This window comes from Macaca fascicularis, chromosome 6 (genome assembly GCF_037993035.2).
Source record: "Macaca fascicularis isolate 582-1 chromosome 6, T2T-MFA8v1.1".
Classification (NCBI taxonomy): Eukaryota; Metazoa; Chordata; class Mammalia; order Primates; family Cercopithecidae; genus Macaca; species Macaca fascicularis.
This window is the reverse complement of record NC_088380.1, coordinates 102,617,792-102,642,307: the sequence shown is the minus strand read 5'-3', so window position 1 is coordinate 102,642,307 and position 24,516 is coordinate 102,617,792. Positions and strand designations below refer to the sequence as shown.

The 24,516-nt window shown below is 48.7% G+C and overlaps 1 long non-coding RNA gene across 1 annotated transcript; it reads right to left on the bottom strand.

Moving 5' to 3' along the window:
• Nucleotides 1–10,785: 10,785 nt before the first annotated feature.
• On the bottom strand, nt 10,786–13,363 carry LOC141407038 (uncharacterized). Its single transcript, XR_012413971.1, has 2 exons — nt 13,188–13,363; nt 10,786–11,815 (listed from the first exon to the last, which is right to left on the bottom strand). It is a non-coding gene; the product is annotated as an uncharacterized lncRNA (long non-coding RNA).
• Nucleotides 13,364–24,516: the final 11,153 nt, after the last annotated feature.

Here is a 24,516-nt window from a genome sequence, read left to right as displayed (position 1 = left end):
TGTCTTCAGTCAGATGCAAATTTGCTCATAAAAGATTTTCCAGTAGGAATTTTTAAATCCATGGTCTGTATTTCCTGAGCGTGTCTCTGTACCTCCCTGAGTGCACAGCAGGACTTCCCAGGGCATCCCATCAGCAGGCCCATTGAACAGAGTAAGCCCGCAGCCCCCAGCCCAGGAATCAAGTCCGAGCCCCAGCAGCCCCTCATCCAGGCGGGGCTTCCTCACCCAGCACAGCACCCAGAGGTCTTCCAGGTTTAATGCCACATGTGCATGGAAAATAGAGTCCTGGAAGGAGCACAGTGGACATTCTACAAATGCAAATTCCCTCCTGGAACAGCCCAGCAACCCTCTGTACCTTCCTCAAAGTACCCACACCAGGCAGGCGTAGAGTCTAATGAAGTGCCTAGGAATCAGCTTTTAACATGATTCTGATGAATAAAAAAGTTTGAGAGGCCGGTCAGCTAGAGGCTGCCATGGCCTCCACTCATTTGCAGGCTCTGAAGAGACACAGATTCAGGTAACAGGCCAGACAGGACAAGGATGGGGGTGGAGGGCAAATTCCATGGACCACCAACCACCCCACCATCCCCACTGAAACTGATTTAAGGAGAGGCAAAGCCACGGAGAAAAGATGGCCGCACCACGCGAGGAACTGAGATTTCACCTAAAGCGCGCAGTATGTGGCTGAGGGTGAAGGTTGGACAAGCCAGGAGCACAGAACGGGGTTCACAGGCCCAGAGGCGCCCCCCACACACAGACCCCGCGCAGATCTCCCAAGCACTGCCTGTGTCTCCTGCCTGGTTTATTTCCTGCCCCCCTTCTACTGTGTTGGTTTCTCAGCCGTCCCCTGAAATGCACGACTTCCACCCCCCACCACCACACACCCCTCTCTACAAACTTGGTGGACTGAAAACAGCAGGGGTGGGTTAAGAGGTGGGCTCTGGGGCCAATGTCCTGCCTGAGACATTAGTTCCACCCCACCCAGCTGCGATGTGAGCCCCGGAGATTTCTCAAATGAGATGGGAAGGTAACTGAACCCACTTCCCAGGGCGGCTGTGGAGACTGAGATCACATATAGCCACACCTCAGCGTCCAGCACACGTGGGACCCCAGCCGTGTTGCTCCTGATGGGACTCCCTCTATGCCCCCTCTGCTACCAGAGCCAACTCCCAGCAGTAGCTGTGGAGGGTGCGTCCTCTATTCCCACTCCACTCACCTCCCATCGCTCCACGCAGTGACCTGTCACGCAGCGGCCACCAGCAAACCTGGCCCCACTGGAAAACCGACCCCCACCCCCCCACACTTTTGGAGTCTTCCACTTGCAGTTCCAAAGCAGGCAGAGAAACTGCCCTCAAGGGCGCTCACCTGTTCCTTATTGCACGTAATGACCTGCCACGCAGGACCACCAGCAAACCTAGCTCCACCATCCAGGCTCCAGTGGATAACCGAACCCCTACCCCCCACCTTGGGGTGTCTTCCACTTGCGGTTCTGAAGGGAGCTGAGAAACCGCCCTCAAGGGCAGTCACCTATTCCTTATTGCACGTAATGACCTGCCACCCAGGGCCACCAGCAATCCTGGCTCCACCATCCAGGTTCTGGTGGGTAACTGCCCCCCTCCCCCGCTTCTTCCTGCGATGTCTGGGAGGCTCAAACTGCCCTCCAAGGGCACTCATCTGTTCCTTATTGCACTAATACCTCGTTTACAGAAATCCACTTTGACTTCCAGCACTGCAGGTGTGACAATTTAGGAATCCTGCTTGCTTGCAAGCTCCAAGAACTTGAGGTCACGTCCACCCCACCAGCATCCCAGAGACCCAGCACTGTCCCACTGTGTTTAAAATTCCAAAATACTCCTTCAAAATGCTGTTGGCATTTGGTTTGCACATAAATTGCTAAAATCCATCAAGTGAAATATCTTCAACGGTTTGATTCAATCCTAACATGTGAGTTACACATCTGTCAAGTTGTAAAGCCTCGTGCATTTATAACATTTTACGTATGGTCAAATGGTTCATTAATATAAGTTATGAGAATCTCTAAGAAACAGGTTTTTTTTCTGGCATTAGATGACCAAAGGAAAACTGGGTTCTGGCTGGCTTGCGGGCCTGTAGGGGCAGACATATCTGCTGACACAACCAAGCTCCTTCCCACTGATGTGGCCTCATCCCAGGCCCCTGACCCACATCCCCACAGCCCCCTGGAGGAGCAAGCTGACCTGCCCACATTTCTCAAATGCACAGCTGTTGCTCACGCTGCAGATGGAGCTCAAGGCACGAGCAGGCCACCACGCTAAAAATACCACGCAGCGTCCACGCCAGGTGACGGTGGTTTTCACTCCATCCCAAAGCCCCATGTATGAGTTTACAGCCGTGACTACTAAATGGATTTTTAGAACCTTAACATACTTTGTTTGCTTTTATGCAACAAAGTTAAAAGACTATCACTCAGATATAAGCTCTGAAACTGTGGAATAATTATTTGGGAACAGAGCCTCTGCCACATCAGGATAAGTACTTGGGACAACACCCTGTGACCTTGGTCCACACAAACCCATCCAGACCAGAGGCCTCCCGCACTGCTCTGGAATTTCTGGAATTTCTGTAAAGGAGGTATTAGTGCAGAAAGGAACAGATGGGTGCCCTTGGAGGGCAGTTTCTGAGCCTCCCAGCCACACGGCCACATTAAGGCTGAAGCCGCCCCACCTCCAGAAACACTGTCACTCACTGAGGTGTGCCTGGCTTCTCCCTTTTTCCAGAACTCAACAAAATCTGAAAGGACAGGTCTGTGTAGAAAAACACAAACTACTTGCGATTCCTCTTCCCAGTTCAGGCTTCAGGAAGCTCATTTCAGCTCTCACCGTGTTCTGACTGTGGCTTGGTTGACATAATAAAGTCAGAATTCTAGTCCCCGTGTCCTGGGCGGTGTGGCAGGCATACATACCTTCAGTCACATGAGGAAAGGCGAGGTGAGCTCCCTTCCTTCAGTAAAACTGCACAGTTCCCCGAACCCTGATATCATCCCCCTCACGCCACTGTGAACACCTGGACAGAGCACATTTCAATGCGTGCACCTTCCTGGGCTAGTTTTCTATTTCTCCACTAAATCACCCCAAATTTAGCGCCCTAAACACTGACTTATTTTGTCCCATTTCTGGAAGCTGGAGTCCAAAACAGGTCCCACCAGCTAACTTCGAGGTGTCGACAGGGCTGGCTCTGGGGGAGCGACTGTCTCTTTGCCTCCCATAGCCTCTAGAGTCTTCTTCATCCCCTTGTCCATAGGGCATCCACTGTCTTCAGGACCCACAGGGGCCCTGGTGACCCCTCAACAGGAAGACGCAGAAATGTCAGGAGCCCGGGCTCCAGTGCTAGGGCCAAGCCTCCCCCACCCTCCCAGCTCCTCACGCACTCCCATGCGAGCTAATATAGATTCCACTTTAGTGTCACCAGTGTAAGTGCCCAGCTGTGAACTGGTTAACCTTGCCCACACAGACCCCGGGAATAAACTCACAGGCCATGGACCATTCCACAAGCAATGACTGACCACCTGCTCGGGGACAGCCATGGCCCAGCAGAGCCCTCTGGTGCCTCCCCGTGGGCTCAAGGACCGGCGGCCAGTGTCTGCAGCACCAGAGGGCCCTGGATAAAAAAGACAGCTCCCATGTCGGGAGGCACCCGCCCGCAGTTGGGTTCCCGGTACTTTAAGTAGGCCAGGTGGACAAGCCGCGCCGCGTGCAACTCCATCACCAGAATAACGACTGCACGTGGTGAGTGCACGGGTGGCCACCCTTCAGTCCAGCTGGCCGTTCTAAGCACATCACCGCCATGATGCCCAATCAGACTCAGCTGCTGGCACAGTCCAGGCATTGGCCCCCCAAGAACATTCTGGATCACAATTCACAGTAGTGATTGTGATCAGGGCCACACGTGGCTGAATGTATTTACAAGAGGACGCCATACCAATCTGGCTGGACTAAGAGCATTTCCCACTGTATATTCTTACAACACCATTTTATTTGTACTTTATTAAATTGTTGTGGTTTTTTCTGCCTATCTACTTTATGGGAGTGTTTCTTGTTCTTATGACTGCAGTGATACTTCAAGCTACAACTCTGAATGTGTAAAATTAGTTTGGAAGGCACCTTATCGTTAAACATTTCACAAGCAAGCAGTCAGGGGCACCTAACCCGGAGGTCTGTTTTCTTCTCTGAGCCAAACCTACATTGGACTCACAGAAAATGGCAAACAGAGAGCGGCTGGATCTCCAGTACCCATTCCTAGGGGGCCTCCTGGGGAGCAGATATGGAAGGAGAAGCCCTGGGCAATGGCATCGTCATACTAAAGAAAAGTGCCTTTGGGTAAACGTAAGCACCAGACTTAAGAGATTAAGCAAACCATGAAAAGAAACCACTAACCACAGCTTCTCCAAAACAGAACTAAACTCCCTTTAGTTTCAATTGGAAAAGCAGAAGTGATGATCAGGATACAAAAAAAATGACAAAGTATGTGAACACAGGAGAATGAACAAGGAAGGGCCACTGTCTCTTCCTGTGTCAGTGGGAGCATCGAATCTAAGCTGGATTTAGAAGGTTGTTACTTTGGACTGAAAGTTATCTCCAACCCTAGTTAGTAAGCAAGTGGAGCAGAACGCTTCAATTATTTCAAAGTTTAGCAGCAAAGCTCTGCAACTCTCAAAACCTTTTTAATCGGTGTGAATTTTAAAGTGACTCAATCTGTTGGCTGGAGTATCTAATGGCTTAGCCACGGGGTCATGTTGGAAAATTATTCCAATTGCTTTTGTTTTTCCTACTGAAGATGGATTTGAACGTTCTTGTAGTTTGCAGTTGGCTCGTTCTGATGTTTGGTCCTGAGGAGGCCCAAGTACCTGGAGAAGAAGAATCTGAAACCTCAAGACACTCGAGTGCTGTCTGGGGAGATGGAGACCCCAACCCGAGGTCCACTGACAGACTCAGCACGGGCGCAGGGCCACCCGACGCAAGGGCTACGTATTTGCCACTTACAAAACAACATAAGCACCCACCCTCAGGTGTGCACACACGTTCTGTACACGCTCACGTCTGTCCGTGCCAACACCAGCACACACCCCCAGGTGTGCACACACGCTCTGTACACGCTCACGTCTGTCCGTGCCAATACCAACACACAACCCCGAGGTGTACACACACGCTCTGTACACATCTGTCCCAGCCAACACCAGCACACATCCCCAGGGGTACATACATGCTCTGTACACGCTCACGTCTGTCCATGTCAACAACAGCACACACCCCCGATGTGTGCACACATGCTCTGTACACATCTGTCCCTGCCAATGCCAGCACACACTCTGTATGCACTCACATCTATCCCTACCAATGCCAGCATACACCACCGAGGTGTGCACACACGCTCTGTACACGCTCACATCCCTCCCTGCCAATATGAGCACACACCCCCAGGGGAGCACACACGCTCTGCACATACTCATGTCTGTCCCTGCAGCCTGAGTCAAATAGTCACAGAGAGGCAGAAGAGGAGGAAGAAGGATGCGATGCGCACTGAGGTCCTGGGCCGGTTCCCCTCCCTACCTCGGGAGACACCCCTCACGTGATCCTGCCATCACTCACCCTTCCGCCTCCATCATCCCACATGGATCAGGAGGACGCCCACTGCACAGAGCTGTGATGAGCATGAACAGAAGATGGCAAGAGCTCATGCCAAGGTGCTGAGCACGGGGCCTATGGAGTGCTTCTTTCTGCTGTGGCTGACATCATCAAACAAGAGGCTGATACGGCTTCCAGACAGAAAGACACTCGCTGAGACACTGAAACGTGTGACCTAGGAGCCTGTGAAGGTCGAAGAACAAACTAACAAACCAAACGGTTTTGTTTGTTTTTCAAACACCACAGCCTGTTTTTTCTTTTTTTTTCTTTTTCTTTTTTTTTTTTTTTAGACGGAGTCTCGCTCTGTGGCCCGGGCTGGAGTGCAGTGGTCGGATCTCAGCTCACTGCAAGCCCCGCCTCCTGGGTTTACGCCATTCTCTTGCCTCAGTCTCCAGAGTAGCTGGGACTACAGTCACCCGCCACTTGCCCGGCTAGTTTTTTTTGTATTTTTTAGTAAAGGCGTGGTTTCACCGTGTTAGCCAGGATGGTCTCGATCTCCTGACCTCATGATCCGCCTGTCACGGCCTCCCAAAGTGCTGGGATTACAGGATGTAGCCACCGTGCCCGGCCCTTTTTTCTTCCAAGAGGAGGGGCTGCGCTGCCGGGAGGCAGTGCTTTGAGCTCTAATGGATGGAACACTGCTAACCAGCGAAGGTGGAGAGAGGGCACCCGTCTGAGAGGATGAAGAGGCAGCAAAGCACAGCTGGCCTCGGGGAACCGGAAGCCACAGAGACATCAGGCTGGGTGCTGCTGTCTGCGGGCCACTGTCTGGGGGACTGTACTGGGCCTGGAGGGACATCCCTGACACTCTCCACCGGATGCCAGGGGCACCCCCAGCCCCAGGTGAGAACCACGGATCCCATGGTGAATGAGGCCAGCCTGTGGGAAGTGGGGCTGGGACAGCTCTGCACAGCTTAATAGAAAAGTTGGGTTCTATTTTGTGGGGCTTTGGTGACACCAATGGCTGGTCAGTGCTGTCCGTCAGGAAGTGATTTGATGACAGGCTAGAGAAGCGGCTGCCAAGGCCAGCGGGGCACTCGCTGCCTGGGTCCAAGGAAAAGGAAATAAAGGCTGGCGATGTGACAGAGTGGGGAACACAGAGGGAAGGAACTGGTGGAGACACAGGGCTGGCCCTGCACAGGGCTACGAGCAGTTACCCGGGGGTTGTCCTATTAATTCTTCTCACGGCACCACGAGGCAGCTGTGAGGATCCCTCTCCTGAGGACAGAACTGCTCCAGAACCACACAGAGAGGATCCACAGAACCAAGATCCGGGCCAGCTCCACAGCGGGCGATCTTGACCCCTCACCCGTGGTCCTGAGGCAGGGATCAGAGCCCCCTGGACACACAGACCCTCCCAGGAATTGCAGGAAGGGGAAGCAGAAGCCCTGGACCAGCGGCAGGACCCAGGGTTTCTGCCCTCCAGGTCACATGGGGACCAGCCACTGCACAGGTGGACACACGGTGCTTTAACCTGCGCTGGGGAAAGGAGCCCTCGCTCTCAGGGTGAAGACCGCAGCTCGATCGGGCCGCCCTCCCTGCTGGGCACAGCCTGAGCCACAGGACCAAGGCCAGAGAGGATTACCAAGGTTCACCTGGCCAGCTTCCAGCAGCCCCCGACGAGGCCACTACCCTCACCTGAACAGCCCTGTCCATCACCAAGCCCCACCCTCTTCTGCCAGCCCTGCCCCCACAAGGCCCGGCCTCTCGCATGCAAGCCCCGCCCCCAAGACCCAGCTTGCCTGCAGCACCACCCCACTGGCTCCACCCCATCTCCTGCAAGCCCCGTCCCCAAGCCCCAGCTCACCTGCATCCCCACCTACTAGGCTCCACTCCTCACCTGCAAAGAGCCACCCCTCACTAAGCTCCTCCCATCACTTGCACAGCCCCGCCCAACATAGCACGCCCTTCTAGAAACCCTAGACACACTAGGGTTTCTGCGGCCAAACCTGATGATTCGCTGAGTGTGAGCACGAAGACTCAGTGCCCTGATCTGTTCAGTCAGGTTTTGCCATCAAATAGTTTGCTGTAAACTTCTGCAGAATCATTCAGTTTTCTGAGCCACTTGGGTTTCAAAATTATAAAGAAGAAATTGTGGACCTATACTTACTTGGGTTTATATTAAAATGGATTCATTTGTTTTTTGTTTTGTTATTTGCTTAAACCTTTTCCTTTTTTTTTTTTTTTTTTTTTTTTTAGCATAGTAACTAAAATGACAACACTTCACATATTTGGCCAGCTGTTGGCTCTGTGCTATGCTTGATGTTGTAGCAAGTGTAAAAGACAAACAGCTTACTGTCTAGAAAGACTGACGTCGGTGTGACTGGAGGCACATGGTGGATGCCATGCGGAGGGCCAAGGACAAGGGCGGGAGGAGGAGTGGGAGCTGCTGCTGCTGGGGGGAGAGGGAAGAGCTGGACAGGGTGGTGTGAGAAAGCAGCTGCCTCTGGGCAGGGCTCCAGAAAGGGAGCCAGGCAAGTGACTAGGGGGTTCCAGGCAAGGTCCAGGCATGGGAGTCCTGACAACAGACTTAGTGCATTTGTGAAATCCTGCAAAGGTCAGGCAAACAGACACCTGAGTTTATAGTACTGGCTACTATTAATAAGGGCCTCACCCAGAGTGGTAGATTCTTCTCCTTTATTTTTCAAATTTTATAGAAATGTACTTATTTTTGAGACTGGGACTCACCCTGTCGCCCAGGCTGGAGTGCAGTGGTGTGATCTTGGCTCACTGCAGCCTCGAACTCCTGGGCTCAAGCGATCCTCTCACCTCAGTCTCCCAAGCAACTGGGACAAGGTGCCAGCACGCCTGGCTCATTTTGTGTGTGTGTGTGTGTGTGTGTGTGTGTGTGTAGGTGTAGGCGTAGGTGTAGGTGTAGGTGTAGGTGGAAACTTTGTTGTCTAGGCTGGTCTCAAACTCCTGAGTTCAAGCAATCCTCTTGTCTTGTGTATTAGTCTAATCTCACACTGCTATGAAGAAATACCTAAGACTGGGTAATTTATAATGAATGAGCCAAAAAGTAAGGAATTTTTATTGACTCACAGTTCTGCATGGCTGGGGAAGCCTCAGGAAACTTACAATCATGGTGGAAGGCAGCTCTTCACAGGGTGGTATGGAAGAGAATGACAAGTGAAGGGGGAAGCCCCTTATAAAACCATCAGATCTCGTGAGAACATATTCACTGTCATGAGAATAACATGGGGGAACTGCCCTCATGATTCAATTACCTCCTACCAAGTCCCTCCCACAACATGTGGGGATTATGGGAACTACAATTCAAGATGAGATTTGGGTGGGGACGAGGCCAAACCATATCACCTTGGCCTTCCAAAGTGCTGGGATTAAAGGTGTGAGCCACTGTGTCCAGCCATAGAAACTTACGATAAGTCATGTTTCTTGTTTGAGAAATAGCTACCATGAACGCTATTATTATTAAAGCTATATATTATTAGAAAGCAGACATCTCACTGTATCTGCTGATTTTAAATGCATTGATCATCTGATACAAAGTACGGTAAGCTTGGAAACAAGTAATTTAACAGCGGTAGATGATGCAGGTCGTAGTGGGCCGCTTTATGCATGACTGTTGGATGGCAGACTCCCTAGATTGGGCTGAGGAGACCCGAGGTCTCACCTCTGCCAGCGACTTGCTGTGTGCGCTTGGCCAGGTGACTCATGGTACCTGGACGGAGGGGGTGGCAAGTGATGTGGTGATCACAGGGACGTGGTATGTGATTGAGGGAGAGGGCTGGGTCGGCTGGCATGACTGGAAGAGAAGACAGTTTCTTTCATACCGAGGAGTATGGACACTTACCAGGAGGCTTGCCTAAGGTAGGAGAAGACCTTCCACCCTGCCCCAGGAGTGGGGAGCCTTTCATCTTTTTGGGGGGCATTTCTATCCTCCCAGCCCCTCCAGCTGTTCTGGAAGCCCCAGCTTTGTGCTTACAGCTACCATCGAGAATCCATCCCAAACTAGGAGAAGCAAAGACTGATCCCGGACCCTCTCCCCACTGTCGCCGACTAGCCCACTCCAGCATTGCCCCTCCTGCAGGCCTGTGCTTCGCACTACAGGAGATTATATGCACAGAAACAGGAGACACACAGCTGATGTTGGAAGGGGTGCTGTGTTACTGAGGTGCAGTACACAAAAGCAGGAGGCACTCAGCAGGCGTTGGAAAGGGTGCTGTGTTATTTAGGTGCAGCACAGTACCGTGGGAAGGGCAGACACCAGGGTGAATCCTGTCTCTGATTCGGGCAGCTTGTTTCATCACCCTGAGCCTCAGTTTTTTCATCTGTAAATGAGGATGAGAATACCTCCCTCACAGGATTCTATGTGACATGATTAGAAAATGCCTAGCCAAAACAGAATAAAAAATTTAAAAATAAAAAAATGGAAAATACCTAGTCAGTAATAAGCACTCAAAAATATACATAAATACGCACACATTCTCATTTGCCTTCTTTAGGTCTTACTTTCCTTGTTTGTAGGATAAGGGACTTGGGCAGGACAGTTCTGTTCTCTCCAGCTCTGAAATACTGGCTTCCCGGTATCATCTAACTTCAGGCAGAAAAGCCAGCTTTCTCAGTGTGTCGAAGATCACCATTTCACAGGCTATTTTGTCTGCATTTAACTGCTCGTGTTTTTCTGGTTAACTCAGGTGACATCTGTTCCCGAGCTGTTCCTGACGGCCATGAAGCTCAGCCACGATGATAGAGGAGACAGGTATTTACACCTGGCCAGAGAAGACACGAATAATCTGTTCAGGTACGTGGTGCATTGTAAGAACATGGTCTTGAATGTTTTATTTAAATCAAGGATGTCCAATCTTTCGGCTTCCCTGTGCCACATTAGAAGAACAACTGTCTTAGGCCACACACTAAATACACTAACACTAAGGACAGTTGACGAGCTAAAAAAAAATAAATAGAAGACCTCAATGTTTTAAGAAAGTGTAGGGATTGTGTTGGGATGCATTCCAAGCCATCCTGAGCATGCGGACTGCAGGCTGTGGGTTAGACAAGCTTGGTTTAAAGCACTGACTGTATGTTACGTGGTTTAAATATCATCTCACTAGTATTTTTATTGACAGAACATCTTGAAAAATAAGGAAAAGCTTACACGGACTTACAATCTCATCAAAATATAATTTTATATTCTGAATCAATGATTTACATTAAAGTTGGGAAACCCTGGGTTGGAGGATTGTGGTGTCAGAATGATTTCTAGTAGCCCGAGGTGATGATGCGTCTGGGAACTGTGTCCACAGCACTAAGATGAACGTTTTGTATTCTAGTCATTCTCCTTCCCTAGCGTTCTGTTTCTCCCCGTCGCTGGCCTTCTGTTCCTTGTTCCTCCCCCTTCCTGGCGTGCCGTTCCTTCTTCCCTAGCGTGCAGTTCCGGACCACTCCCATGGACAGTACCGATGTTCCTCACATTCTTGAGCATACCATCCTTTGTGGGTCTCGGAAGTATCCGTGCAGAGACCCTTTCTTCAAAATGTTGAACCGGTCCCTCTCCACGTTCATGAACGCCTTCACAGGTAAGACCAGCATCCTGAACGGAAAACCGTGTTTGGGTTTGCCAGGCACACACACTGGAATTCAGTTAGTTTCTGAGAAGGGATGAGAGGAGTGGGCAATTAATGTTCTAGAATACTTTTTACCTCTCTCTACCTGAAGGACATTAGAAATTTCATCCTTCAGGAAAGCCACACGGTAGCGAGATTATAAAAACTAGCGTTTGAATAAAAGGTACATGAACTTTTCCCAGAAAGGTTCAAAACAATTTTCTCTTGGGATATCGCTACAATGCCAGGCCTCCAGAGTTACCACTAACATTGATGTTTGACTTTTAGTAAGACTGACGCTAATGGATGGGGTGACGATGAACAGTGCACTCTGTGAAGGAGTGACATCGAAGAGCAAGTTAAATCCATGCTGCTACAGAATGAGGTCATCTTTGTAGACCTGTGAAAGTCTCTGGAGACACTTGAGAGAGTTTAGATGTTCACTGAAGAAAGACCTGGTGCCCGTCCAGTGCAGATCCTGAGATGAGATGGGAAAGCTGGCACTCAGGGTGATGAGCTGGGACAGCTGCTGAGGTCGGGGGCCAGAGCATGGAGCCACTGCCCCATCTCAAGAATAGCTACAACTTGCTGTCCTAGGACAAAGGGGAAATGAGCCTTGAGATTCAATAATTTTAGTAGAAATCTGTTAAATTTTACAATTTCACTTTTCATTTGTAACCCAGCTAGTGATTATACTCTGTATGCATTTTCCACACAAAATCCCAAGGACTTTCAGGATCTCCTCTCAGTGTATTTGGATGCCACTTTTTCCCAGGTTTAGGTGAGCTGGATTTCTGGTATGTCATAAGTGATTAACTAGTTGATACAGACTTTAGTGTTTGAGTCACTGTCAGCTTATAATTATTTGTCCTCAGGCAAGAAGGATGGCGGCTGGAACATGAGAATCCTAGCGACCCCCAGATGCCCCTTAATGGAGTCATCTTTAATGAGTCTTTAAAGGAGACATCTTTAATGAGATGAAGGGAGCGTTTGTAAGTTTTCTTTTTTATGTTGTGTTCAGTTTACCTTACCCATGTACCGTATCATGATATAGACACATCTGGAAGATGGTTGATTTTTCTTCAATATTCTCATTATAGGTGACATGTTCTTGGATTAGCTGGGGTCAGTGCTGTGAGCAGAAGCCAGGGGGTAGCAGGGCCAGGCTGCTGTCCTTCCCAGCAAGTCTCAGACCATGTCTGACGACCCCCGTGTATGATCTACAGTGAGAGAAAAGCTATTTTCACACCACTATCAACACATTGTCTTTTTCACTCATTCTTGCCCAAGTACATGGTGTACTTTCTAGAGGCTGCGTGGTGACGTGTGTGATACACAGCAAGCTGGATACAGAGCAGATGGGGGAGTCCAGCTTCACCTCTGAGCCAGACACTACAGAGATTCGCAAAAAAGGCAACACAGCATCACTCTAAGTAGTCAGTGTTTTACTTTGTTATGAGAAGTATTTTTCAAACATATTTATATTAACATGTAATGATGGCTTACCTTAATGCATAAGTATTTTTTAATACTTTAATTTTTTAATCAACTTTAATTTAGAATATAGAAAAATTATATAAACACACACAGGTACCTACACAGGCAAAAAAAAAGCCCACATAATCAAAAGCTATTTGGGTCCTCATTAAAACCCAACTGTGCCTAGTGTTCCATTATCGGAATCCTAAGCTTGTGGGAGTCATTTATATCCTACAGCTCAAGGTTATTGCCAAGGTCTGATTTTTACAAAAAAAATTGCAACCTCAGGCATAAATGGGTTAATTTTTCAGGGTGTAAAGGAGTCTTGAGACCATTTTGGATTAAGAGCTGCTGTCCTGCGTCTGTGTCTTCATGTCCCCTTGTGACTTTGACAACCTGCCTGTGCTGGTGTCCTTGAGGCTCATGGGTGGCCTGCTCTCTGAATTCCGTAGCCCCCCTCAGCTGGTGAACTATTTCTTACCTTTTCATTCTCAATTTGGTGGTCTTTTCTTCCAAGGAGTCTTCTTGAAACTCAAGTTGGGGTGACAGCTTCTCACCACTTCCCTCGTGGCTGGTAGGCAGACCTGGTGATCCCTCCGATTTACAGCCCTCGGCTATGAGTTTGTTGCAACACACATCAAAAAGTCCATTGTTCTCAATCCTTGCGTCCTGTGCATGGGTGATGGTGATTGAATACAGTGTTAAACAATGCCTGCAGGGTGTCTTTTTTTTAAATTTTAATACCATTAGAACAGTTTTATTTGCAAAGTATTACAGGCATATGCAACAGAATGTGATCAATTGGCTATATTGTAAGTAATGTAGCGTGTGTGTATTATTCTATATGTATATATTCTTATTTATTTACTTCACATTTCAAGACAAACAATGAGAGGATATTCTCCCAGCACCTTCAAAACAGACTTCTTCCCCTCCACACGTACTCAGTGGTCTCTGGGGATGACCCACTCTGCATCCCGGAGCTTACGTGGGAGCAGCTTAAGCAATTTCATGTCACTCATTATCACCCAAGCAATGCTAGGTAATATTTTGTTGGAAAAGTTTGATGGTGGATTGTGAAAAGTTGACTTGTTTGTGTTCTTACATTTTCATGACATGGCTTCTCTCACATTTAGCGATGCTTAAGAAATGTCTAAGTGTAGGTAAAATTCTTGGCCTAAGTTTGCCTATCTTACTTGGACATTGATTTTGGACATTTACAATGATAGTCTTCAGTGGGCTCAGCATGGTGGTTACAAACACGGTGTTTAGAGAACCCCAGAGAAGGGTCCTGGTCCCCAGCTTCTTGCCTCACTTCCAGCTTTGTTGCATGGAGAGTGGGGGTGCATGGATAGTGCCCACCCCGACCCAGGGTGTGTGAAGCTTCGAGTCTGTCCTTGGCACGGAGAAGTGCTCTTCCGATAGTGGATGCAGTCACAGAACCTTAATTACATCCTCACTTTCTGATACATCGCTTGTTTCTTATGTCACTAATATAAGGTCATTATCATAATAATATAGTAATATGTATTATATAAAATACTAATAATTTCCATATAAATGCTAATGTAAAAACATATTTGCAAGATTATTTTACGTAAAAAGAATTATGAAAACTTTCAAGCATACAGAAAATTAGACTAGGATAATGAGCCCCTAAACACTTATCACATAATAGATATCCTTTTCCTTGTGAAGTTTTTGGAAGTAAATTATAAACGTCATCATCTACCCCTAAATATTTGAATTTGTGACCCTAAAACATGAGGATTATTTCTTACATGAGCTAATGCCATTTTCAGTTTTAATAGAATAAAACATACTTTCTTAAAACTGCCTATTTCTTATTCCATATTCAAATCTTCTAGTTCGCCTCAAAGTGTTTGTGGCACAGGGTCCCACAGATCGCAGCTGGTCAGCCCGGGTCTCTCCTGGGCACCCTCTCGGACGGCAGCGGAGTGTGCAGGCCGGGTTTCCTCCGGGCGCTCTCACTTTCCAGGTGACCTGGCTGCTTCTGTGTGGTGTTGGGTGCCATGTTCCTGTGTTTCCTGAGAACTGGAACTTAGATCCAAAGACTTAGTTTGAGTCAGGCTGTGCCTTTTGAAGCAGAGTCCCTCGTGGGGAGTTCTGCATAGATGGCCACATTCTACCATCCTGTGAGGCCTGCTTGCCTCCACTGGGGGGGTCTCACGCCAGCGGGGTGCATGCTGAGAGTCGGCCACTGTCTTGTGAAGATCTGCTTTCTCCCTTCAGCCACGGAGCAGCTGGTGCACTTGAGTTTCTGGTGTCCTGTGATAATGAGTTTCTCATCAACCTATTAATGGTTTTCATATTCATTGAGGATTATTGTCTGAATCATTTATTAGAGTTTGTGAAGTTTTCAAATTCTGTAATTCTTCATTCGTTTGCTGGACTTCTTCAAAGAAGAGCTCCACATCAGCTGGGGCTGTCGGGTTATCTTGAAATATGGTTCTGTGGAAAAGGCAGGGGCGGCTGCTCTCCCTGGGAAGTCCAGTTTGAGGAGGAGGGGGGTGCAGGAACTACCTCTAATGATGACAGAAGAGGCTGTCTTTTTTTTTTTTTTTTTAAAGACAGGGTCTGGTTCTGTCCCCCAGGCTGGAGTACAGTGGCATGGTCTTAGCTTACTGCAGCCTCAGCCTCCTGGGCCACCTCAGCCTCCTGAGTAGCTGGGACTACAGGTGTGCACCACCATGCCCAGCTAGTGCTTATATTTTTTTTGTAGAGACAGAGTCTCGCCGTGGTGCCCAGGCTGGTGTCGATCTCCTGAGTTCAAACAATCTGCCCACCTTGACCTCCCAAAGTGCTGAGATTACAGGCGTGAGTCATTGCGCCCAACATGGAGAAGAGAGTTCTTTCTTTTCTTCTTTTCCCCCCCCCAGTCTTTGTTTTGTTTTTTAGTACCCCTGTGACCTCACAGAAATATTTCTGTATATGTACATATTTGAGACTATGCGATCAGATGGAATTTAGTTTTATTCCCACATTTGCCACAGCTGTTGGCCCATTTTGGTCTCACTTCTTTGGTTTCTAAGCCCCCACTCCCACCTCCCTAAAGCATGCACAGCCAGGCCCTCCCTGCTCCAGAGGCTCAACTGTCTGTTTCCCAGGGAGCTCTGATTTCTGTGGCTAGTGGGGAAGGGCCTTTGGAGAGTAGCATCTGGAAACTAGGGGTGGTGATTGCTTCTGGATTCTGTCAACCCCGAGAGTGTAAAGTTTGTTTCTAAATTCTAGAATGGGAAATTTCTGAAGGTTCTTTAAGATACCAGTTCCCCAAACCTTAACCATAGCTCAGGCAACATAGTAAAGAAAAAGATAAATTCTATCATTGTAACCTTTTTCCTCTGGTTGAATAAATGTTATCTTTATTAACATGTATAACCTTGAACTTGTTGCCAAAAATTGAGTTTTGTGAAATTGTCAGTTGGATTACTCTATTACTGTACAAGGGTTATAAAGTATTTCAACAAATACCCCATTTGGTTTTTGTCACATCTCTAGATGAAGTTTAAAATGAAAGATCAATTTTTGTCTAGGTGTGGTAGCTCATGCTTGCAAATCCAAGCACTTTGGGACACCAATATGGGAGGATTGCTTGAGGCCAGGAGTTTGAGACTAGCATGGGTAACAGTGAGAACCCATCTCTAAAACTTAAAAATTAGCCCAGTGGGCATGGTAGCTCATGCCTTTAATTTCAACACTTTCGGAGGCCGAGGTGGGGAGATCATCTGAGGTTAGGAGTTCAAGACCAGCTTAACCAACATGGTGAAACTCTACCTCTACTAAAAATACAAAATTAGCTGGGCATGGTGGCAGGCACCTGCAGTCCCAGCTACTCAGGAGGCTGAGGCAGGAGAATGGAGTGAACCCGGGAGGAGGAGCTTGCAGTGAGTGGAGATTGCACCACCCGCACTTCAGCCTGGGTGACAGAGCGAGACACTGTCTCAGAAAAAAAAAAAAAAAAAAAGGCTGGACATGATACACAAGGTGACCCCAGGAGACTCCTGTGCAGAGTAAAAATGAACCCCAGCACTAAACTCAGTCCCTGAAGTCCCTGTGGGATTCGCCCCACCTCCCACCCCTGGGTCCACCTGCACCCTCCCGGAAAGAACAGTGACATCACCCCACAGCAGGAGATCACCAGCAGTGGCCACCGCACCCTGGGTAGCTGGGCCACCCCCAGGGTTTCACAGGTGGAGAGGGAGCCTGGGAACTTGCATTTCTAGCAATTTCCAGGTGACAGGGCACCACACTTAAAAATACACAATACTGGGTCCTGAAAGGACTTCTATTCACTTGCACATTGGTGGGATGGAGCCCTACATTGCGAAGGGCTTTTCTTCACGTGTCATCCTTGAGCTCAGGGGCTGGCAGCACTTGGTGGGACCTAGTAGGGCGTCCCTTGCTGACTGCACACCCACAGCCAGAGCCCTCACCGGGATAATTCTCACAGGAAGCCCGCAGAGCTCCTGACACCTCGCTGGAGGGATGAGAAAGCTGAGGCTCTGAGGGGGATAAACTGATTACTGGAAGGTAACGACCTTAGTGAAGTGGTGAAGCTGCAGTGTAAACCATAGTCTTATTTCATTTTAACTTTCAAGACTTCCTGATTTCCTCTATTACAATGCCTGTGCCTTAGAGTCACCAATGGGAACTTGAAGGAAAATAATGCCTGCTGAGGCCAGATGCTCACTTAATTGCCTGGGGGTGGAGCCTGTGTGGTTCTAAGCCCTCCTTCTGAAATTCTGAATGGTGAGGACTGCAAATCAGCTGCCTCCTGCTGGGCCCTGCAGGGTGAAACCTGAGGAAGCCCCAGGAACATTCAGTGAGGGGTTAGGTTGGAGGAGAACATGGTTGGATGAAAAGTAAGAAGGAAATGCACCAACATTTACTGGCAGGCTCTGTCACCCACAGGACAGGGAGGAAGACATGCACACTTGCAGTGCGGGCTTTCACAGCCTGGCAATGAGTGCTTTCAGCCTCACAGGTAAACGTCACCTGTTTCACCATCTCCTTAGGGCTCTCTAGAGCCCCAGCACACAGCTATTTGGGACAAAGGGCAGTTTCAGTGTCTTTCACTCCACACTCAAGCTACAGATTGTCCTTATAGCTCAGGTATCCTGGGGATAATCCATCTCGTTTCGTTTTGGCCGAATAACTTTCCTAAGGATTTCCAGGAGAAAACATCTTCCCACCAAAGAAGAACCTTACCATTTGGAAAAACACCTCTTCGTCATTTGCAAAAACCCCAGTTTTCAGGGAAGTGATAATCTTGTCATGAGAACCAAAGATAAAGTTGGAGATAACGAGGGAGTGGTTACATAGGAAATACGTGGTCATTACTCTGACCAATTATTAAATCACTTTCTTCACATGACACACTTTTTAACAGCTTCTTACTAAACCACAGTGAGGGTAAGAGAGTCACAAGACCGCTTCTTCCTTGAGTCAGAGTCATTCACGGCCCACACCAGGGTCTAGCAAGAATGACTGACGTCACCCTTATTTCCTGGCTACTTGGAGGAGCTGGATATCCCAGTTTACAAATCTCAGTTTCCTGGGATTCGGCTCTGATAAAATCTAAACTGTATTTAAAAAAAAAAAAAAAAAAAGAAGAATAGGCTGGCTGCGATGGTTCATGCCTGTAATCCCAGGGCTTTGGGAGGCCAAGGCAGGCAGATCACGAGGTCAGGAGATTGAGACCATCCTGGATAACAGGGTGAAACTCATCTCTACTAAAAATACAAAGAAAATTGAGCCAGGCGTGGTGGCATGCGCCTGTAGTCCCAGCTACTTGGGAGGCTTAGGCAAGAGAATCGCTTGAACCCAGGAGGCGGAGGTTACAGTGAGCCGAGATTCCACCACTGCACTCCAGCTTGGGTAACACAGCGAGATTCCGTCTAAAAAAAAAAAAAAACCGAATAGATGAAATCTAATGAAATAATCCAGTTCTATCCTTTTACCTCCTCCGTTGTCTGGAGTAATAAAGCTCCGTGCCTCGCCCTCTCTCACAGCACTGAACTGCTTTTCCTGAATTTTCCCACACTGCTGATCACTCACTTGTTAATTTCGATGATACATTCTTTTTGAGAAATAAAGTCAGTTTGCCGACTGCTGCCACTGGTTTGTCAGAAAATTAGCTTACACTGCGCTGATCTCACTCCTGCTGCCAAAGCTCCTTCTAAGGGTCTCTCCTTTGACAATATAGGGATTATGTAGGCATGGGGAGGTGGGATACCAAGGGGGGATTCTGTCAACGTGCTCTTCCCCCCTCCCCAGCCCCACCGGTTCAAAGTTACCGAGCCGGGGGCCTCTCTGACTATCTGGACTGTGCAGACCACCGTGTCTTCCGGTAGGGTCAGGGGAAGGCTTGAGATAAATCTGTAGGGCTCTTCACTCAACCACCGGCCCACTGTCGACCTCAGGTGCTCCAAGTGCCATCGCTGCCGGGCGCTATGTGGATGCGTCGGTGACAAAATGGAAAGTTTCTGGTCTGGGCAGAGCTTGTTCTGATCAGGAGAGACCCGAAAGCAAGAAACACAGTGAACAAATGCATGATGCCCAGGGGTGGATGGCAATAAGCACTAAGGAGAAAAATAACAAGTGGGGTGGGGGTGTTAAGAGGGTGGGGAGGGGAAGGGCTGCCATTGACAAGCGGAGAGCCTGCAGACCTGCCTGAGAGTGACGTTTGGGGAAAGAAGGAAAGGGAAGAAGGGGAGGGAGGTTAGCTAAATGGACATCTGGGAAAGAGCTCAGGCAGCAGAGGGTCTGGGGCGTGGGCGCGGTGGCAGCGTGCTGCATTCCAGGGTCCTCTGCATGGCTGGGACGGAGTCGGCCCTCCCCTGCACATCCCTCAGGGCCTTCGCAGAAACACCCACACGGGGACCTTCTACATACAGGCAGGACACGCCACCCATCGCCGTGACCACACTGTCCCTCAGAGGAGCCGCTGGCCACGTGCATCCCGTCCACATGGAGATGTACTTTAAGATTCTTTACACAATGGATTTCAAAGACTTAGTATGGAAAACAGTGTAAAATATTAATAATCAACATAATAACTGATTGTTATCAAATAATGGGCTGAATATAAAAGTTTTTTTTGTTTTACTTTTTTTTTTTTTTTTAGATAGGGTCTCACTCTATTGCCCAGGCTGGAGTGAACCTGTGCAGTCACAGCTCACTGCAGCCTCCAACTCCTGGGCTCAGGCAATCCTCCCACCTCAATCTCCCATGGGGCTGGGACTGTAGGTGTGCAACGCCATATCTGACTAATTGTTTTGTATTTTTTGTAGAGACTGGATCTCTCCATGTTCCCCAGGCTGGCCTCAAACTCCTGGGCTCAAGTGATCCACTTGCCTTGGGCTCCCGAAGTGCTGGGATTACAGGCGTGAGTCATGGCACCCAGTGTCCCCCCGTCCCGGCCCGCCTTTCTTTAATGTGGCAACTAGTTCATTTAAAATTGCATATATAACACAAGCCACCCACGCAGGCCCCAATCCTGGGAGATGCTCCCGTTGGAGAAACCTCCAAGAAGGGGATCTGCTTGGATTTGCAAATGGCCCCTCTGGCCCCAGGGGGATCTACTGTGCAGAGCTGCTCTGGATTCGGCTCTTCAATACTGCCCTTGAGTGTACTGTGCACCTCTTGACTTTCGACCAGCACAAAGCTCCTTATTAAACGCTGACAATAATTCCTTCCATTCCAGGTGCCATAATGGATTCATTAATCTCCTGTTGATAGTTTTTTGCTGGTTTTCCCACTTTCTATTATTCTAAGCACTGCTATGAAGACTCTCCTTTTACCCCACCAGCCTGTGTCTGCCGCAGCTCACACGCTCTGCCTTCCGGCTGTAATAGCTGAGTGGCCATTTACCCCACGCCCTGACACACTCAAGTCCCTGGATCTCCTCGGCAGGGTGTGTCTGTGGGCACAGGGCTGCCCTGCCACATGCCCCACCCCATAAGCTTCCATCTATGGCCACTTCTTGTGCGACCCTAAACTCACTACCTCTCCTCCTGTCCTCTCCTCTCCACAGAGCCACCTTTAATCGGAGACAGTCAGTCTGCTTCCCAGTCAGTCGGCTTCCCTCCACCTGCTTCCCAGTTCCCCTAAGACAAATCCAAAGTCCTCCTCTGGGCCACCCTCCTCTACCGACTCCTCCCTCACCGTAGGGTCAGGTCAAAGGGCCCCAACCAGAGGCTCCCCTGGGCCCTTTCATAAGACTGGAGCTTTTCTTCTCAGGTCCAGCTACAGGCACATTGTACCCACGCCTCACCGCAGGAGTGAGAGCTCCAGGGGCATAAAGGACTTGGTTCTTTTGCCTAAAGCCTGCCCTGACTCACCGAAGTCGGTCGGTTAATGTGCGAAATGATTACAGAAACACAGAAATAAGGTTAGGTGTGGCGCCTCAAGCCTGTAATCCCAGCATTTTGGGAGGCCAAGGCGGGTGGATCACTTGAGGTCAGGAGTTCGAGACCAGCCTGACCAATACAGTGAAACCCCATCTCTACTGAAGATACACACACACACACACACACACACACACACACACACACAAAACCCAGGTGGGCATGGCGGCGCAAGTCTGTAATCCCAACTACTTGGGAGGCTGGGACAGGAAAATCGCTTGAACCCGGGAGGTAGAGGTTGCAGTGAGCCCAGACCAAGCCACTGCACTCCAGGCTGGGCAACAGAGGGAGACTCCATCTGAAAAAAACCCACACACACAGAAACAAAATCTTAATTGTAGTAAGACACAGCTGAAAAGATATGAAGGAAGTCCCCAAGTCTACTGCATGCCAACCTTTCAATCATTTTCCATTCAGAAAACTTCACATCAGATCATTTACATATGTACGTTAAGACAAGCGGTCCTATATTAATGAATCTTCTCCGTCAAAATCCTGGTCAAAGTCAGAAAACAATCCCACAGGACTCCTGGGAGCATCTCACGTTGGAGAAACCTGGAGAAGTGGAGAAGCTGATCTGCAGGATTTGCAAACCGCCTCACTGACCCCAGGGGGACCCGCAGCACCGGCGCCCTCCCCCTATCGGTGAGAGTCGGAGCCTCACTCAGACCCACACAGTCAGGATCTGAACCTCCGAAGGCTCCCCCAGGCAGCTCTGGGCACATGGAAGCTGGGAAGACAGCAAATGGGCCCTGGGGTTGGGGGACCCAGCACAGTCCAGCCTTTTCTCTTTTGCCTCCTGAAGACTTTCACTGTGGATGTGTGTTAGGGAAGAGGGGAGTGAAGAAAGAGACAGGGAGAGAAGACAGAGACCGAGTGATGCCTCCATTCTGCAGAGGAAAACACCGAGACCCTATCTCAGCACTCCAGACTGCAGGGCCAGGGCAGGACTTATAAGTCTCTGCCTCTCAGTGCTCTGGTCTGCCATGTGTCTGGCTCCCTCTTCCATCCTGACAAGCACAATGACTGTAATTCCAAACAAAGGACTGGGAATTGGGGGTGAAGATGGAGAGAACCGAGGAGTGGGGAGGGAAATGGCAGCCTCTGGGCAGCTACTCTCTAATATACACAAACACACCAGAAAGGGCTTGTAGAAAAGAAACACAAAACGCAACCCAACTACTGACACATGGCCCTCTGTTCCATATTCACCCGCACGTTCTTAGCAGAAAGGCAACTGTGAACGTGCAATCTGGTATCGTGACGTTTGCCCTGACCACGTTGTTACCGTATCTTCATCTTTCTAATTTTAATTGTTTCTGATGGCCCATCCGATTGGTAGAACTTATTTAAAGAGCCCTGATTCTCCCTGATAAAAGGTTGGAGTCCTGTATCAAAAGCTTTTAGTTTCTGTAACCAAGAAGGAAAACATGCTTCTTTTGAAAGATGACAAAATGTCTAGCTTCGAAGGGTCCTCCGAGTATGGCACACAAAGCGGTCTGCATTCATAGAAAATGATGCCATCACATAAATCTCCCACTGTGCCACGGGGTGACACCATCACTCATCGTCTGCCTCCCAGACCCAGTAATTTCTGCAAAATCAATTACTGCACTTTACACTGAAAAGATCCCATCAAAGAATGTGTGTGCACAGGATGGTGAGGGGCGCCGGAGCTGTGTGAGGCGAAACGGCACTGTTCTCAGTTTCCCCTTCCATCCGACTGCGCTCCGAAGCGTTGCTTCAGAGATTTCCATTTTATCTTATAATTAAATAATATGAACTCTACTGGGGGAAGAAAAGCAGCCCATCACATTGGTACTAAGCCTTGATATCATTTTTGCCATCTTGACTCCTATCGCTATAAAAAGTCATTTTCCGTTGCCCTCACAAAACCACCCAAGGAATATTGCTTCAGACACCAAAGGTGCCCATGTGGGGATCAAGCCTGGTGTCCAATAAATATGTATGTCATTGACCTAATGCATGTCCAGTCAATTGAAACCTCACACTTCTGACTTCGGTTTTAAGGTACTAATCTTGAAGTCTTAACAGTGTATATATATTGACCTGAGGATGTTGGGTACTTTTGATTAGAGAGGGTTGAATTCCTCTAAAGGACTTCATGAATGAAGAAGACAGCTAGAAGCCCTGGTTTCCTGCTCCTCACTGGAGATTCCAGGCGGGAGGCAGGCAGCAAACATTTGTGTTCCTGTCAAGCGCCAGGCGTGGTGCTGGGCACGGGAAAGTCACAGCGAAGACACAGCTACACGCAGCACTGAACATCCCTGCTGCAGCCACAGGGCCTGGCCACACCACGGAGCTCTGTGAACTCAGGGAAGCTGGAACACCTCGGGCATCCCTTGCTCATGTGTAAAGTGGGGATAAGTCAGTGCCCAGCATCACTGAGGGCCTGCCACATAACAGAGAGTCACTAAACGCTAGCTATTCTCACTAGGATTGGAAAGGTTGATACTCAATTTATATGAACTTTCTATAAATACTGTATTGATGTTCCTGTCACCACAGGCAAAAAGGACGCTGCTTTCGCATCCAGCCCACCCTAAGGATGCACCTGGACTTCCCAGTACACTCAGCTCCACCAGGCATCAGGCCCTGCAGAAGCCACAACCTGTGACTAAGACAGTGAGTCACTCTTGGTGTGTGGCACAGCGTGACGTGGCGGTGGGCACTTAGTCATGATCAGTCTGCGATCAAGAGCTGCGGAGCTTGTTTTAGGTTGAGTGAAAATCAATTTAATTTTCCAGACATGTCTTGGGACAACAGAAGATACCCAAAGAAGCAGGGGGAAACAAAAAACAAAAAATCCCACAGCCTGAGACAGAAGATACCCAAAGAAGTAGGGGGAAAAAAAAAAAAACAACAACAACAACAACCAAGCCTGAGAAATACTTTCTTCATTCAAGGCCTGGGGAGTCAGGAATACAGGAAAGAGATTTTCAATTTTATCTTATAATTAAATAATATGAACTCTACTGGGGGAAGGAAAGCAGCCCATCGCGTTGGTATTAAGCCTTAATATGATTTTTTGCCACCTTGACTCCTATCGCTATAAAAAGTTATTTTCCATTCCCCTCACAAAACCACCCAAAGAGTATCTGTGTAATTTTGAGCAAGTTGGGTTTTCTTCACTTTTGAGCATTAACTAGATTAAGGAGCTTCACCAAGAAAGTCCCATGAAAATTATGGTGGAGGCCTGACATGATGGCTCATGTCTGTAATTCCAGCTCTTTGGGAGGCCAAGGCAGGAGGCTCACTAGAGGAGGCCAGGAGTTCAAGGCCAGTCTCAGCAGCATAGTGAGATCCTGTCTCTACAGAAATCATCATCATCATCATCATCATCATAACAATTAGCTGGTC